Source organism: Miniopterus schreibersii (assembly GCF_964146895.1).
Source record: "Miniopterus schreibersii genome assembly, chromosome: 4".
Classification (NCBI taxonomy): domain Eukaryota; kingdom Metazoa; phylum Chordata; class Mammalia; order Chiroptera; family Miniopteridae; genus Miniopterus; species Miniopterus schreibersii.
The window spans coordinates 56,633,547-56,650,393 of NC_138105.1; the positions used below are offsets into that span (position 1 = coordinate 56,633,547).

The 16,847-nt window shown below is 40.0% G+C and overlaps 1 long non-coding RNA gene across 1 annotated transcript in view; it reads left to right on the forward strand.

The window, feature by feature from the left end:
• The window catches only part of LOC308556789, a 40,470-nt gene that overhangs the window by 2,555 nt on the left and 21,068 nt on the right, over positions 1 to 16,847 (forward strand). Inside the window, exon 2 of the long non-coding RNA XR_013998758.1 lies at positions 7,681 to 7,810. This is a non-coding gene — a long non-coding RNA (uncharacterized lncRNA). The remainder of the gene's footprint in view (positions 1 to 7,680; positions 7,811 to 16,847) is intronic.

A 16,847-nucleotide genomic window follows, 5' to 3' on the forward strand; every position in this document is an offset into this window, starting at 1 on the left:
AACACTGGGTGTCTCTCTGTGCTTGCTTTTAGCCATAGTGTGCAGCAAGGCTGGGTTAAATTCTGAAATTTCTCCCTGCGCTTAAACATTCGTCTCTGATGTTTGTGCCAGTCTCCTGCTTAAACCTTCCTCTTCCTTCAGCTCCCTGGTCTATTGAAGGAGAGAACTCCTTGATTCTCCCCATGTCACTGCTTCCTGGCCTGACATTTTTGCTCTTTTTTTTCCCTCAAGTGTCCTTTCAGGTAACATGCCTAGACTCCCATCCACAGTTCTTTTAACTCACTAGGTCCAAAATATCGTCATTGGTTCAGTCACAGAGCATTTACTGAGTTTGTGTTGTGTGTGCAGCATAAGTTCATTTTTTTCCTTGTCTGAATCTTTTAATATGTGAATATGCTTTTTAAAAATTTTTTATTTAAAAATTTTCAATTAGAGTTTAATTCAGTATTATTCTGTATTAGTTTCAAATGTACAGCAAAGTGGTTAGGAAACCATGTACTTTACAGAGTGGTCCCCCCCCCCCCCCATGCTTCAAGTACTCACCCGGCCCAAACACAGTTATCGTGACATTATTGACTATATTCCCTAGGCTGTAATCTACATCTGTGACTGTTCTGTACCTACCAATTTGAACTGCTTAATCCCTTCACGTTTTTCACCCAGCCTCCAACCCCCCTCCCCTCTGACAACTGTCAGTCTGTTCTTTGTATTTATGAGTCTGTTTCTATTTTGTTTGTTCACTTTGTTCTTTAGGTTCCACGTGCAAGTGAAATCACATGGTGTTTGTCTTTCTCTGTCTGACTTATTTCTCTTAGCATAATACCCTCTAGGTCCATTCACAGCATAGGCTCATCTTATGTTTTGATGTGAAATCACAGGTTTTGTTCCTCATGTGCTTAGAAAAATCTTTGGGGAAATGGAAACTCCACAAACCATAATAAAGGATCTCTTTACCCTCCAGAGTGTGTCGGTTGGCCAATTTTTCTATAGAATATGCATTGTCTACTGTAGAAAAGGAGAAATATGTTCTGTGCTGCTAATACTCTGGGGAGCGGGAACATTAAATTTTATTGTGAGGAAAGAAAAGTAACAGAATGAGGACTTTTCTGTGGGAGGAGAAACGGGTTTGGACAGAGCAGGAAGACACCTCTGAAGGGGAGAAAAGTAAGCAGAAGGATGGGCTTGGCTAGGCAGTGCCTGGATTCATACTCCTGAGTGGGCCAATAGTGACTGATTTCCAGGAATGGACATGCCATTCTTGTGTGCAAGCTTTGTGGTTCTGGGATGACCTAGGTAGGCTGACTGTCTCAGGTAAAGGGTCATTATCATTATTATTATTATTTTTTAATTTATCTTTATTGTTGAGAGTATTACAGGTGTCCCATTTCTTTCCCCCCAATTGACCCCCTCCACCTCGCTCCCACCCCATCTCCAGGCCTTCATCCCATCATTGTCTGTGTCCACGGGTTATGCATATATGCATATAACTTCTTTGGTTAATCTCTTCCCACCCTCCACCCCCTTCCCTCTTCCCTCTAAAATATGATCGTCTGTTACATGCATCAATGTCTCTGGGTCTATTTAGTTCATCAGATTCTTTTGTTCATTAGCTTCTTGTTAAAGAAGATCCTTCAACATTTCCTGTAATGCTGGTTTTGTGGTGATGAACTCCTTTAGCTTTCCCTTGTCTGAGAAGCATTTTGTCTGACCTTCAATTCTAAATGATAGCTTTGCTGGGTAGAGTAATCTTGGTTGTAGTTCCATGTTTTTCATCACTTTGAATATTTCTTGCCACTCCCTTCTGGCCTGCAAAGTTTCTGTTGAGAAATCAGCTGACAGTCGTGTGGGTGCTCCCTTGTATGTAATGCACTGCTTTTCTCTTGCTGCTTTTAAGATTCTCTCTTTGTCTTTAACCTTTGTCATTATAATTATGATGTGCCTTGCTGTGAGCCTCTTTGGGTTCCTCTTGTTTGGGACCCTCTGTGCTTCCTGGACTTGTAAGTCTATTTCTTTCCCCAGGTAGGGGAAGTTTTCTGTAATTATTTTTTCAAATAGGTTTTCAATTTCTTGTTCTCTTTCCTCTCCTCCTGGCACTCCAATAATATGAATGTTGGGCCTCTTGAAGTTGTCCCAGAGGCTCCTTATGCTACCTTCATATTTCTGGATTCTTTTTTCTTTTTACTCCTCTGGTTGGGTGTTTTTTGTTTCTTCATGCTCCAAATTTTTGATTTGATTCTCAGTGTTCTCTACTGTTGATTCCCTGTAAATTATTCTTCATTTCAGTTCGTGTAGCCTTCATTTCAAATTGGCCCTTTATTATGTCATCAATTTTCTCAATTATTTTCATCATACTCTTACAAATATCCTTGAGCATCCTTATAACCATTATTCTGAACTCTGTATCTGTTAGCTTGCTTGAATCTATTTCATTTAGTTCCTCTTCTAGAGATTTCTTCTGTTCTTTCCTTTGTGACCTGTTTCTTTGCCTCCACATTTTGGCTGCTTCCAGGTGTTTGTTTCTATGTATTAGGTAGAGCTGCTATGTCTCCTGGAATTTGTAAAGTGGCTTTGTGTAGTAGGTGTCCTGTAGGGTCCAGTGCCTTAGCCTCCCCAGTCACCTGAGCTGGGCCTTCTAGGTGCTCCCCTGTGTGGGCTGTGTGCACTGTCCTGTTGTAGTTAAGCCTTGGTTGCTGTTGGCATCACTGGGAGGAACTGACCCCCAGGCCAATCAGCTGTGAGGACCAGCTGCAACTACAGCCAGAGAGCTGCTGTGCTGGAGAAACCCCTATGGAGCAGGATTTACTTCAGTGGAGCTTTGGTGTTCACCAAGTGCACCCCTTGAGTGTCACTTGTGGATGTGGTAGGGTTGTAATCCAGTGTGGTCGAGTCTGGCCACCAGGTGCACTGTCTCTGGGGCCTCCTGGGAGGTGCACAGTCAGCCTCTGCCAGTGCCTTGCCCAGGGCCACCCAGCATGAGCTACACAGCAAACCGTAGTTGGCTGCTACTTGCGCTGGACTTGGAGGTGCCCAGGAGAGGCCAAGCTATGAGCCAATGCAGGCTGCCGCTAGTGCCAGGCCTGGGGCCACTTATCAAGCCGTATGGGGCACGATGCTGCTTGTTTGAGAGATTTTAGGAAAGTCCTAAGCATGGGGCTCGAGAGGCCACTTGCACAGAAAAGCCCCTGGAAATGGCCTGGATGAGCTGCAGGTGGGGAGGGGCGGGGCCTCCGGGAATCACGGGGCGGGGCCAAAGGCGTGAGTCAGGTGCTGGCGATTCAAACATGGCGCCTGCCTGCGGGCTGTGTGCGGGGAGGACTCGCCAAAGGAGCCACGGCCTCTGCCAGCTCCTCTGCCTGGGAGGAAGCCACCCTCCGCCTCTCACCCGGATCTCAGGCAGGTTAGTTCCTCCCCGAGTGTCCCGGGTCCTTTCAGGCTGCTGCCCGGCGCTGGGCTCAGAGGGAGCGTCCGAGTGAGTCCGTGCCGGGCCCTTTAGAGGAGCTGCTGGGGCTCCCGCAGCCTCCGAGACCCTCAGCGACAGTCCCTGTGGGTTTCACAACCCGGAGTTGTGGGGACGTCTCTTCCCGGCCCTGGAGCCCTGGGCTGGGGGCCTGCTGTGGGGCTGGGACCCCTCCCTCCTCCGGGAAACCTCCACCCCGAGATTCCCTCCCGGGTTTAACCCGAGGCACTGGGTGTGGGCCCGAGGCCGCGTCTCCCTGATTCAGCCCCGCCCCGCCCGCGTCTCCGCCCCTCCTCCTGGTCTCGATGCTCCTTCGGCTCCCTGGCTGTGGGGCTTCTGTGCAGCCAGATCTCAGGAGGCTCTGAGTGACGGTGGTTCTGGATTTTAGTTGTAATTTTGATGTGGTTGCGGGAGGCGGCGGGTGCAGCTGTTACCTACGTTGCCCGCTTGTTTCTCCTCATTATCGTTATTAAATGAAGGCATTATTGTGCTGATATCAACAAGTAGGATGTTAACGGGATAGTAGTAGCAACATCTCCCTGCCTATGCATAGAGATACTTTAGTCAATTATCTCACATCTAAGTGGGGAATCAGTGTTGTGCCCCTACCTTGAGCATGGCCCGTGTTTGGGCAGCCGATGCACTTGCTTCTCTCTGCGTTGACTCCTGGGCTTGTAGTAGGAGGGCGGTGGCAGGAGCTTCTACCTGGGCTGGCGCATCCTGACCTGAGAAGGGCAGGGAGTAGGCCCCGCAGTATCGTGTGTGGAGCTGTATGCTAGGCCTTGTGGAACAAATGGAGATGGCGCAGACTTGGTCCTTCTGTCTGATTCATACTTACGGGGCAGAGGACATACTGCGGGTCCGCGGTGAAACGGCAGGTCAGGAGGTGAGTGCATTGTGTGAAATGTTTACCTGCTTGAGACAGGTCTCTTCACCCCTCAGGTGGGGCTTCACTGTGTTTTAAAACATTGTTGACCTGAGTTCATTGGTATAACTATGAAACAAAAAAGGTCACTTTCTAAGTTTCTTGAAAAAGTCAAATATCGTCTATAAAGTCTTTTGTTGATATATGACATCCAGCAGAGGGGGCAGTGTAGCCTGAATCATACATAATATTGCTGGCTTGATGAGTTTCTGGATGAACACCTGCATCCGGGAGGTGAAATCTGATGACGGCTTTCTGCAGGTGTCAGGGCTTATCTTCGCCCATATTCCGTTCGATACATTCATCAGGGATTTAAATAAAGGTGTGGGGGACACACTCATCATATTTGTGAGTGATGTGGAGTTAAGAGGATTAGAAAAACACCCTAAATGACAGGATCAGATGAAACAGACCTTAACATGGTAGAGAGCTGAGCCAAACTGTAAAAACAGTTTGATAGGGATACATAGCAAGCAATATATAATTTTTTTTTACTCTAGTATTATTGAGTCTTAACATTAGAAGCATAACAAAACCAAACCAAGCAAAACATACCAGAGTATATTAGTTCAAAACATGTGTACTTATAAAGACGTAATTATACAATTAAAACACATATAGTATTGTTATTACTTTAGCATAATAGTTCAAAACACAACATTTTACGGTGGGACATGGCTAAATAGATAAGACACAGATTCGCCGTGTGTGTTCTAGATCTCCTCACCAAGATCATTAAAATAGCAACAGCCTGAATCTTGGAGGACTGTTTCATTTTGTTCTTTTTGGAAACTACAATTTTGATGGTGGCCTCAAAGTCAGCCTTCTTTTCTCTGGAAATAGCTGGTAAGAGAAGATTCCATGAGTAAGAATGTTTTCAGCTTTCACTTGTTCCAGTCCAGAGTAGCTTATCGACATTGCGCATATGGGCTACAAGTATCAGTCTTGTCATTCACAAGGATAGCCACACACTTTTTGACGTCACCAAATAAAACCACGCCATCTATCTCATTGACTGTTTCTCTCTCTTTGTAAACCAAAATACATTTAGCACTGGATCTGTTTGTCTGCAATTAGGTAACACTTTTGGAACCACTTGCATGAGGGGAAGTCATGATAAAGTTCCTCACTCCGCAACATTTTCTTGAATCCATTGCAGACTGTAGTTCTGCATATAAACTATCCACAGTAATATTAAAAAAAAAAAAGAGCTCTGTGTCTGAGAAGTGTGTATGTGAGAAATGTGTATTCTCCCTACTACTGGAATTGTCTTGGTTACAAGTTTTGCAGAAATTGAAGCATGGCTCGTGGTTTTTCTCTCTCTTTTGTTTTTTATCTTGCTGGGCATATGGAAACATCTCTTTGGATGATGACGTGATTTTGCAGGTGTTGATCAGGATGATAGGTTCCACTGAGTTATCTTAATTTCCTCACAGTCACTCTCTATGATATGGACAGCTTTTTCTCTTACACTGTCACTAGTCATTACTCGGGTGTCCTATTTGCTGAACTTCTTGGTGATCACCTTGCTCAGAGCCAGGCCCGCCTCTTCCCCAGTTTCAGGGACGGGTCCTAGGGTAAGCTGCTGCTGAGCCCTTACCATGGTGGGCATGGCGGAGGCTTGGTTAAGTTAGTGGGGGTGCAAGGCAGCGAATGGAAGTTACTTACTTTAAGAATAAACATTTTATGATTTTCAAAAACCCCCCACAAAAAACAAAAAAAACAACTAATGTTCAAGAACGAGGTGAGAGAGATTTTGAGGTAACAAGATGGGAGAGATTTAGCAATAATATTTGTGAAAATGGTTTAGAGGCTGTAATTAGGAATATTCTCAAAATGAATCAACTGTGGATTGCAGCTGCAGACCCATCAGTGTGTCATATAGTATTCGTGGGAGTGGATTAGAGTGAATGGATAGTAATCCACTTCCATATTTCAATTTTTGCTTTCAGTTTTTAGCAATACAATTTTCTTTTAAAAATAACATTCATTATTTGTTTTTATTACAAAGTAATGTGTTTTCACCACAGAAAATCTGAAATTTACCAAAAAACACCCAAGTAAAGATAATCTATAATCCAATTGGTAGGAGAGAATTAGTGTTAACATTTTGTTGTATATTATTTCAGGCTTATGCACACACACAGATACATACACATAAATGACCTAACAAGTTTTGTAATCTCCTTTTACTCCCACTTGACAACATATACTAAGTATTTCAGTGCTGTTCAATTATTTCTTCAACATGCCTTTTAATTTTATCATGTAGGTATACTACACCATACTATTATTTTTGAATACTGTAGGTAATGCTGTGATGAACACTATGATGGATACATATTTCCTCATTTTCCTGATTATTTCCTTAAAGAAGGTCCCTAGAAGTATACATTCTGTATCAAAAGGGCATTGGTGTCATTCTTTAAGAGGTACATGGACGAATGAAGAATACTCAGGAGTGGTTTTATTTTATTTTATTTTTATGAAGGGACTAGAAACTATTTCATTTGAGAAAGTTATAAGAAAATAATTGAAAATAGCTGAAAGAGAAAAAAATGAGGATTCAAAGCTTTTGCACCTATTTCAAGGCCTCACATAAAGAGAAGAGAAATTATATGCCTCAAAAATATAATATTTCGTATCAGTGGTTTGAAGTTAGAGGGAGACAGTGTGATGCAGAAGCACTGGTCACTGCCAGAGCTCTTAAAATAGGGCTGAGAGTGACTTGAGGGCAAGGGCTGCCTGAACCTGGCAGCACAAGCTCAAGCAGATGGTCACTTAGAAGGAATGTGGTTGGGAGTATTTCGGGGACTGAACTGGATTAGACTCTTCTGACTTTCTGAGTCAATGCTTTGTCCTAAGCAGAAAGTTTTTGTAAGAAATGAATACCTGATTAGATAATGTTTTATTGTTTGTTTTTTCATGTTTGTAGAAAATAATTTACATGGGGTTTTAAAAAAAACAAACACCCAGCTGCAAAGCTGTCTTATTTCAAAATTTATGTATATTTTCTTCCTAATTTTAGGAAGAAAATATACATAATCCAACCAATTGGATTATAGATTATCTTTACTTGGGTGTTTTTTGGTAAATTTTAGATTTTCTTCCTAGAAATTTTTGTAAAGGAATTAATAATTTTCATCATCTCTGTGTTCATTATCACCTGGACATTTAAAAATTGTAGACAGTTGTGTTGTGTTTTTTTTTTTTTTGTTGTTATTTATAATGCATTCACAAATGTAACAGGATGCTGAGCTGAAGGTCCAATTTATGACTTTTTTTCCTTTTATTCTAGGGAGAGAACTGCCAGAAAGTCCTCTTTTCATCCTTTGTAGGTATGAAGGCAGCTTCCTCCACAAAGTGTCTTTCTGGAGGCGGTTGGGGATGAGAGCAGTGTCTGACACAGAGGTGTCAACAAGTGTTTGGTAAGTGAATGAATGAAAGAACGAATGAATGAATAGTATAATGCCTTCTGGAGGTTGAAGAGGATACTTCTATTTTCTAAGAAGAAAGGCATAATCAGACCCTTTGGGTGTCCCAGATGGGAGGGAGCACCTGCCTGATGTCTGAGGGTGTGCATTTCTTAGAAGGGAAATGGGATGGTGGCTCAATGCCTGCAAAGAGATGATACCTAAGCATGGTGCTCTTGGTCTTGACCCCTTGGAGCAGACTGAGGATTAGTGACTAAGGGAATTTAGGCAATAGAGAGCCTTGATCTGGCTTGTTCTAATTTGGAAGGAGCAGGGTTACCCTCTCTTTAAGATCTAGTTGGGGCCTCAGCCCAGCCAACCAGCATCAAACTCAGAATCAGTATCAACATAATCTATTGGGGACCAGGGGTATCAGCCACAATGTGACAGCAAGAAGCTATGGCAATAATGAAATTGTCAGAAGGATACAGATTCTCTATGTTTGTGTGAAACTTGAACTGACATTCTCACATTTGGACAAAGAAAACTCTTGGGTTTTGGGTGATTTAGGGAGGGGTTGCCTCCAGAGCAAGACCCGTAGGATGTAAGCTAACTGAAAGCAGGGTTTCCAGATGTTTATTGATGTGTCCTATGCACAGAACCGTGACTGGTACATAGTAGTCACTCAATAAATATTTGCTGATTAAATGAATACTGGATTTCCTACTAATATAGTAAATGTTACTCAAACTGTTAATTAATTAGAACATTAAAGATGTAGCCATATATTTATCCTGATTTGTGGAGCAGTTTGTAGAATCTCCTAATTATCTACCAACACATGCATAAGGGTATGTGAGTACAGACAAAAGACATTTTTATTCTGAAACAGGAATTCTTTTCGGCTCACCTCAGTTTTGCACCCTACCCACCCATAATTTTTTCAATGTCATCACTGTTATCAGTGAGTAGATTATACATTTTGGGTTTTTTTTTTGCAATTGAAATGATTGTGTTTTTGTAAAACTCAAAAGTATCAAGTGAAAAATAATTAGGAATAAGACCGTTTACTTGATGGGTGATTATAGAATTAATACAGACAATATATATATTTTTATGCTCTTCTTTGTCCAAGGAGCCACAAATGATAAATCAACAGCAATATAAGCAGAATACAGCCATATATCAAGAGACTAGTACAAGTGGGGTTTATTCCAAAATGAAAGTATAGTTTAGAATTAGGGAATCTAGTAATATGACTTAACATGCTCCCCAAATTGCTTTCCAGAGGGTTTCTGAAGAGTACCCCAGGAAGGAAGAACTTGTAAAGGATCAGACCTCATTTGAGAAGGTGTGGTTCAGCCCCCAGATAGCAGAGTTCACTGGGTTAGCTAGGCTGCAGTTGCTAAGTAGATTATCACTCTGACATCTTTCAAAGCAAATTTTTGTCCGTGTTATGAAAGCTGAAAGTAGATGGAGCAAAGATCATTGAAGTGCCCAATAACACAATATAGTGTAAGTAAAATTAAAAATAAGAAATGAAGTGACTTCTAACAAATGCTGTTGCAAAACACCTCAGATTGTCATTTGAAATGGATAGTATAGTGGGACTCTAATTGCAGCATGAACTTTGATATATGCATCTTCCATGGCACAGGTATTCACTGATATGAATTCTAAAGGTGCTGGCCATCGTGAAATAAAGTACATTTCTTTCTTACTCCTCTACTGATTCAGATATCTGTTTCTTTCTTTTTTCTTGTAACTCACACAATGTGACTAAGAAGAATGTTGATTTTAGAATTCTAGAATTCTCATTTTACTTAAAAGATTAACCATAATTAGGTGGTTCTCCGTCTTCACCTCTAATGATTCTAAATGGTTTCTGGATGCGGCATGAGCATGTTCTAATGAACACTGTAATATAAGGAGGAGCTGTTTCAATTTGGTGGAGACGGAGTATGACATTTTTTAACATGTAGCAAGAGAAGTTTGTTTTCTTACTGAAGCTACTCTTTTGAGATTAGACTTTAAAAAAAAAATTGACTGAGTTCACATGTTCAAAGGCTATAGAATCATTTGTGAGAAGGACTTTGTCATCCACTTTAAATCCAGGATGAATCCAGCATTAAGAAAATGTGGAGATTCTCTGAAAGTTGGTGCTCAAGCAAGCATGCATACTGAACATCTCTTGCATGATGTTCTTTCTGGTAATGTGATAATTCGTGCGCCCTATCACCCAGATCTTGGCAGGGAGCTTCCACTGGACATTGTTAGGAATATAAATGAAGATGAAGGACAGAGATTTTGGACTGGAAAATATTAAACTAGTGCAAAATTGGCATTGTTCTCTTGTCAATTCCTAAGTCTTCAACCTAAGTTGCCCGCCCCCCCCAGCATTAGAGACCTATTATTAATTAACTAATTTACTTATTATTTTCCAGCTTTATTGAGGTATAATTGAAATATGACATTATGTAAGTTTAAGGTGTACAACGTGATGGTTTGATACATTTATATATTGAGGAATGATACCTGATTACCGTGGGAGGATTAACACCTCCATCACTTAACATAATTACCATTTTTTTCTGTGGTGAGGACTTTTAAGATTTACTCTCTTAGCAACTTTCAAGCATATAATACAGTATTTTAAACTATAGTGACCATGATGTACATCAGATCCCAGAACTTATTCATCTTATAACTAGAAGTTGGTACTCTTTGACCAACACCTCCCCTTTTTCTCCACCCCCTAGTCCCTGGCAACCAGCAATATACTATCTGTTTCTAAGAGTTCTGTTTTTTTAAGATTCCACATATAACTGAGATCATATAGTATTTGTATTTCTCCACCTGACTTTTTACTTTGCATACTGCCTTCAAGATCATACATGACAGGGTTTCCTTCTTTCTCATGGCTGAACAATATTCCATTACATATGTCATCTATATATCTATATCATCTATATCTGTATCTATCTATGTCTATATAATCTACCTATCTATCTATCTATATCTATATATCACATTTATCCATTCACCCATTGATAGACATTTAGGTTGTTTTCATGTATTGGCTATTATAAATAGTGCTGAAATGAATATGAGGGTACATATGTCTCTATTAGATCCTCATTTTATTTCTTATAAATATACACCTAGAAGTGGGGATTCTGGATTATATGGTAGTTCTATTTTTGATTTGTTGAGGAACATCCACACTGTTTTCCATAGTGGCTGAACCAATTTACATTCTCACTAACGGAGTACAAAAATTCTCTTTTCTCTATATCCAAGCCGGTACTTTTTTTTCTCATCTTTTTGATAATTGCCTTCCAACAGGTGTGAGGCGATATCTCATTATGGTTTTGATTTGCATTTCCCTGATAATTAGTGACAGTGAGCATCTTTTCAGGTACCTGTTGGCCATTTGTATATCTTCTTTGGAAAGAAGACATTCAATTCTTTGGAATTGAAGATATCTATTCAATTCTTCTGCCCATTTTTAATCCAGTTTTTTGTTGTTGTTGTTTGTTTTTTGTTGTTGAGCTATATGAGTTTTAAAAACATATTTTGGATATTAACTCCATATCAGATATATGATTTGCAGGTCTTTTCTCTTATTCTGCAGACTGCCTTTTCATTTCATTGATTGTTCTCTTGCTCTGAAGGAGCCTTTTAGTTGATATAGTTCCACTTATTGATTTTTGTTGCTGATGCTTTTGTTGTCATATCTAAAAAATTGTTGCCAAGGCGAATGTCACGGAGCTTCCCCTCCTATGTTTTCTTCTAGGAATTTCACAGTTTCAGGTCTCATGCTTAAGTCCTTGATCCACTTCAAGTTAGTTTTTGTGAGTAGTGTAAGGTAGGGGTTCAATTTCATTTTTCTGCATATGATTATTCAGTCTTCCCAACACAATTTATTAAAGAGAACATTCTTTCGCCATTAAGCATTCTTGATGCTCTTGTAAATATCACTTGATCATATTTCTGAGCATTTATTTCTGAGCTCTCTATTCTATTCCATTGGTCTGTGTGTCTGTATTTATGCTAGCACCATACTGTTTCAATTACAATAGCTTTGTTTTATAATTTGAAATCAGAAGGTGTGATGCCTCTAGCTTTGGTCTTCTTTCTTAAGAGTACTTTGGCTATTTGCAGTCTTTTGTGGTTCCAAACAAATTTTAGGATATTTTTTCTATTTATGTGAAAAAGGCTATTATAATTTTGATAGGGATTTCATTAAATCTATAAATGGCTTTGGGTAGTATGGACATTTCAACAATATTTATTCTGCTGATGCATGAACACAGGATATCTTTCCATTTATTTGAGACTTCTTCAATTTCATTTATTTCAAGAATTTTTAAACTAATAGAAAACTCACATTGTTTCTTTGACAATTACTAACTCTTGTATTTTATTTTTTTGTGTGCATTTCAAATTGATTTTCCATTTTACTTAGAGACATGTAGAAACAGTACCATTTACGTCTGTAAATACTGTATAATATACTTTCATTTTTCATGACTTTGGTCACTCATTTATATCTTTTTATAGTTCTTCTTTTCGTAAATACCCCAAAGTCTTTGTTTCTCTACATATGCAAAGCCTGTGGATTGAGGACATTTGATGAGACCTGTGTAGAGTGAAGAGACCAAATGGGAAGTCTCAGAGCTGAACTGTGCTTTAAGGACTATCAGTGAACTCAAAGAACGAGAAGTTAATTTGTAAGCTATGAGAAAAATTATGAGATCTATGATAGGAGACATGTGACCTCCACAGTGGTAGAAGTCATTCCACTCGGAATCCAGAGACTGAAATGCTTCATAAAGGAGGGGGACTTGAATATAGAGAAAGTAGCATTTGGAAAGATGCAAGTAGCATGTCAGATTTCTGGATTCTCACTTGCATTGCTTCAGATCAGGTTTTCAGTGTATCTCATTTGGGCCCTTGCAGTAGCCTCTAATGCCTTTCTTGTTTCCATCTGTCCACATGCAATTCATTTCTTCTAAGCTGTTTTCAGATTGATATTTCTAAAACACAAATATGTACATTGTTGAATGTGTCTGCTTGCTTAGTTTTAGAATCTTATGGACTACATCTGATGATGAAACTTGTGAGCCAACCAATCCTTCTGAAATTTATGTGTAAACATGTTCACAAATTGATGGTTGGCTATAAATCATCTTCTCCCTAGAATTTATGGCTCACATGAGATCTTGGGGTCAAGACCACCTAGTTATTACTTGGAATGACAGTTTATTGCTTTGACAGAGATTTTAACAACTATTTTGTGCTGTAAATCTTTGGTAAGAATGATCCCACCTGTTTTACTACCTGAACATGGTTCAGAAATTGCAGAGTGTAAAAGGTAGTATTTGTCAACAATTTTAGTGTCCTGTTTTTAGCCATCTAAGTATTTACTGGCAATATATTCTGTGTTTAGTACAATGTTAGGAGTTTGGGGAATTATGGGAAAACTAGATATAATATTCACTTTATTCTTGTTGGAAATGCAAAGGATTAAATAAAATAAAATTAAATTAAATTAAATATCATAGATTAATTATAGTATAAAGTAATGTAAATAGGAGAAATATCAGAAACCATCATAAAATAGCATCACAGAAATCTTACTGTAGGCCACAAACTGTCCTAAACACTTTACATTAATTATTTTAACTATCAATATCATTTTACAACTACCCTATGAAGTAAACAATTGAAGGTCAAATGTGAACTATAGATTCCAATGTGCTCAAACACTAATTTAGTTAAGTCCATAGGAGGGAGAAACCATTTCCAGAATTGTCATGGGAGACTTTAAGATGAGATAGAATTTGAAACTATATTTGAGAGCTGGGTAAGAAATGGGTAGATAAATGTAAGTAGGAAGCGGTGTAGATGAGAAATGCCATGAGCGAATCCCCAGAGGCTTATAAGGATCTAAATGAATGTTAATGGGAGAGTGTTGCAGATCATAGAGAATTTGCACAGGATGATAAAAGAAAGTAAATGAAACCAAGTAGCCTGGAAATAAAATATATACTTGTACAACTATGACTCTCAGGCAGTGAATTCTCACTTTTCCCCACGAGTTTGGAAAAACAAAGAATTAGGCTTCTGAGCTTTTTCAGTTCTACCCTTAGCCTTTTAAGAGCATACTGTCTTATGGAGTCACTCCTCAGCAGGTTCTGACTGGAAAATTGCTGTGCTGTGTAGTCTCTGTTCACGTCCGAGTAGATATGTTCAACCTAGAGTTAGTACTGAGACATTTTTGAGGACTGTTACTTGAAATCCTTCCGGTTTTTGGAATCAGGTTTGTGTTTTTTACCACCTTCCTGGAGCTGTGGCAGTTCATCCTGGGTTGGCTGCTCCGTGTTCCCGGAGCCGGATGGGCACTCTGGGGCACTTCATGCACAGGGCATAGGGTGTAGCAATTTCTCTGAAAAGGGGAAGCTGTATGGATTCCCGGCATTGTTCTTGTCACTTTTTCCTTTTGAATTGTGGGTTTTCTGAGATGGCCCTTATGGTCTCAATTTGTTGCTCACTAGGCCTCATGTTTCTCTACAGTTTAGTGTCTTGTTAGGAGTGCAGACCCTGGAGCTGAACTCTCTGAGTACAAACCCTGGCTGCTTCCCGACCCACTCTTTGTTTCTCCTTCCTCATGTTAAAATCTACTTTGAGCTATTTCATGAGATAATTGAGTCTCTGGACAAATACACTCTTTCAGTTTATGTAAGACGTACCTAGTCTTTTATCAGGAGTGCGTTATTGTTTTATCGACCAAAGTTCAGGAAGCCAAACTCTTTTCTTTTAATATCCTGCATGTAGACCATTATTTCTTCTTTTAGTCACAGTCATCACGTGACGGAACTGGTAAAAGCAGTCCTTGGGCTTATGAGTCCTCCCGTCCCACTCTGAGCTTCAGGTGCGTGGCGATGCGTGCTAGCTTTCTGGCTTTCCTTCATCTTCTGCTCAGTAGGTGTGGGTAGGCAATGACTGATGAGTCTGGTGTGCTGTGGCCAGGGCTTGGGCAGATTGTGCCTGCACGAGTCTGGAGTGCACAGCACGGTGGCCTTGGCTGTGGCGGGCCTGCGTCTTACTTTCATCCTCTCTCTGGGAAGAAAGCACGCCTTCTCATTTCCTCCAGCAGTTTATTTGGGGCAACCTTGTGCTTATTGGTGGGAAGTAACCCAGTAACATGTAGTCCTTTTCGTCCTGAACAGTCTTAGAGGTCTATGGACATGAGATGGTTCCTCCTAGGGAGTTGGAAGCTCTTCCCTATGATAGAGTTTCTTCTTTATTTACAATATCATAGTTTTTTACTTGCCCACCAGGTTGATAATGATTTCTATTTACCCTTCAGAATATTCTTTTCCAGCTCCTTCCCATGTTTTGGTTTCTAATTTTTATTATTATTATTTTAATCCTCACTAAGAATATATTTCCATTGATTTTAGAGAGAGAGGAAGGGAGGGGAGAGAGAGAAACATTGATGTGAGAGAGAAACATCAATTGCCTTCCATACACACCGGGACTGGGGATTGAACCTGCAACATAAGTATGCACCCCAACTGGGAATCAAACCCACAACATTTGTTGTATGGGGCGAGGCTCCAATCAACTGAGCCATCGGCCAGGGCTATTTCTAATTTTTATAAAGAATGCTAACTATCTTAGCCAGCTCAGGTTGCTCTAACAAAATACCATAGCTTGGGTGGCTTAAACAATAAAAATTTGTTTTTTCTCAGTTCTGGTGCCTAAAAGTCCAGTTCAAGGTGTCAGCATGGTTGGTTTCTGGTGAGAGCTCTCTTTCTGGCTTATAGACAGTGGCCTTCTCATTGTTTCCTCACATGGTCGGGCACGGAGCATGAATAAGCATGCTATTTTCTCTTCTGGAAAGGCCACTAATCTCACCATGAGGATCCCACCCTCATGACCTCATCTAACTCTAATTACCTCCCAAAGGCCCTATTTCCAAATACCATCACATGGAGTTCAGGGCTTCAGCTATGACTTTTAGGGAGACACTGTTCAGTCCATAGACTCGCTTATCTCTCAGCAGGAAGTGTGAAGAAACACTCCTCACCAGCTGGGAGAACCATTGACCTTGCTCTCCTGGCCATGCCTGAATGTGCCTCTCTATTGCACTGCAGCCCCCTCCTCATTGTATTTAGTTTGCTCCTCTGTCTCCTTCCTAGGCTGTAAACTCCGTGAGGGCAGAGAGTTTGACCTATTTGCAGTTTCTAGCACAGAAATTCACAGTGTGGTTTAATGGGAGAATAAATCAGTGGTCTCAGTCTTAAACATCCCCTCCCTGTCTTCACCATGGTTTTGTCAGTGCCCATTTTCTTGAATGAATTTCACTTCTTGGCTTCTCAGACTCATTTCCATGTTGCTGGCTTCTTTCCTGTTCTTTATGTGACAAGCCACACAGGGAATCAGGCCTTTTAAACTGCTTAGCATAGTTTATTCCCTAGCTGCTCCGGTAGATTAGCAGTTATGGGTTATTAGCCCTTTATTGTTCAGTATTTCTTTTTTGTTATCTGTTATTGTGTGCATATATGTCACACAAGGGGATGGAAGAAGGGCCAAGCTCATTCTTGTCATGTATACTCACTGAAGTTCCATTTGATTACTCTTTTCCAAATATAAGGATAACAAGTTTCTTTCATTTCAGAAATAACAGGATTTCTGATTGTTAATCTGAGGGGTTTAAAATTTTTTTCATAAGCATAATTCTATAAAAATCATTATATTCAAAAGCCCTACAAATTCCAAAATTGTCAAAACTACACCCACTAAAATTCAAGTTTGAAAGAAACCAAGACATCATACACACACACACTCTCTCTCTCTCTCTCTCTCTCTCTCTCAGCCGATAAAGAAGTTGGCATTAATTTTACACACTTTGATATATTTGGAATTGTCATAGTTGGTACATTTTTGAGGTTAAAAAGATAGAAATCTGGTATCTGAATCAAGACCAGGGGAAGTGAAATAGAAAGCAAAGTAATGAATTATGTTAAAACGACAGGGTTGT